Source organism: Solanum tuberosum, unplaced genomic scaffold (assembly GCF_000226075.1).
Source record: "Solanum tuberosum cultivar DM 1-3 516 R44 unplaced genomic scaffold, SolTub_3.0 scf00601, whole genome shotgun sequence".
NCBI lineage: Eukaryota > Viridiplantae > Streptophyta > Magnoliopsida > Solanales > Solanaceae > Solanum > Solanum tuberosum.
This window is the reverse complement of record NW_006239574.1, coordinates 122,184-123,738: the sequence shown is the minus strand read 5'-3', so window position 1 is coordinate 123,738 and position 1,555 is coordinate 122,184.

The window sequence follows — 1,555 nt, the reverse complement described above, 5'->3', positions numbered from 1 at the left end:
GGCGATTAATCAAGCAGGCTGTGACCCTATCCATCGGTTGCACTATTTCCTTTTTAAGATTATTTTCATACAAGACCAACATTGTTCTCAGTTAGGCCCTCAATTTTTTTCATGCATTTTTGCGCGGATTATATATGGTGAGTTGTCTGGTATCTGCAACGCCATACTTATTCTATCCTTTATCTTTTTTTTTTCTTTTTATCTTTCAAACAATGTATCAGTTGTTGAAACAGGATGAGAGAGAGTTGCTCGGATGGTAAGCACCCCTCACTTTCAATCCGAAGGTTGCGAGTTCGAGTCACCAAGGGAGCAAAAGGGGTAGGAGCTCCTAGGGGAGGGTAAAAAAAAAAGTTGTTGGAACAGTTAATGCATCATACTCATAATCACTCTTGTGCATATGACATCAAATATTGGGGATAAGGTACAAGTACCTCCTAGACTATGATCGAAATCCTAGAGACAGATCTTAACAAAACTAAGGTCCTATTAACTCTCCCCCTCCCTCCCTCACTCTTGTGCATATGACATCAAATATTGGGGATAAGGTACAAGTACCTCCTAGACTATGATCGAAATCCTAGAGACAGATCTTAACAAAACTAAGGTCCTATTAACTCTCCGCCCTCCCCCCCCGAACCCATTTTTTTTGTAATTTTTGTACAATTTTTTGGCTTACTTGACATCCAAACATCTCCCACGGCGCCTCAACTATGTGGAGTCACGGAGTGTGCCACGTAAGCCAAAAGATGTACAAAATTACAAAGCAAAAAATGAGTTCGGAGGTAATAAGACCTTAGTTTAGTCAAGGTATGTCTCTGAAACTTAAGACATAGTCTAGGGGTACTTGTGTCTTATCCCTATTAATTAAGTTTCATTTAATTTGTAAGGTCTGGAAGTCAAGTTTGTCCAAGGAAATTTCATTAAATGAGTGGAGGTTATTGTTGTTTTGGCTCCTATAGGACAGTGTTAGCATTATTTCCTTATTTTCTATATCGTCCTCACCGTCTCCTTCTTCTTTATATGAGAATTTATTGCATTTGAGCCGAGGATCTTTCGAAAATAGTTTCTTATCTCTACGAGGTAGTGACAAGGTATGCGTACATTCTACCCTCGTCAGACCTCACTTGTGGATTTAATTGGATCTGTTTTGTTGTTGTTGTTTCCTTATCGAGAAATGTTTTTCAAGACCAGCCCCTATAAGGGAAATTTATGAATTTAACCACTTAACGGACTGATCCAAATGTAATTGAATTTCATATAAGTTATATAATTTTGAATTAAATATTAATTTAATTTTATTAGCAAATAATTTGACTTGATCAACATATATCATGAATTCAAGATGTAATCCAAAATTTGATATGGATTTTATTCAATAAAATTTCAATGTTTACGATGACCATAAAAAAATAATCATTCCAATTGTTGAGAAGAAGAAGAATATGGAGTATATTATGTTTACAAAGTAGAGATGACCTTCTAGTCAACGAATTTAGCATTTTTTTTTCTAACATACAGTAATTTATCAAACAAAAATTAGTATATGAGAAATGGG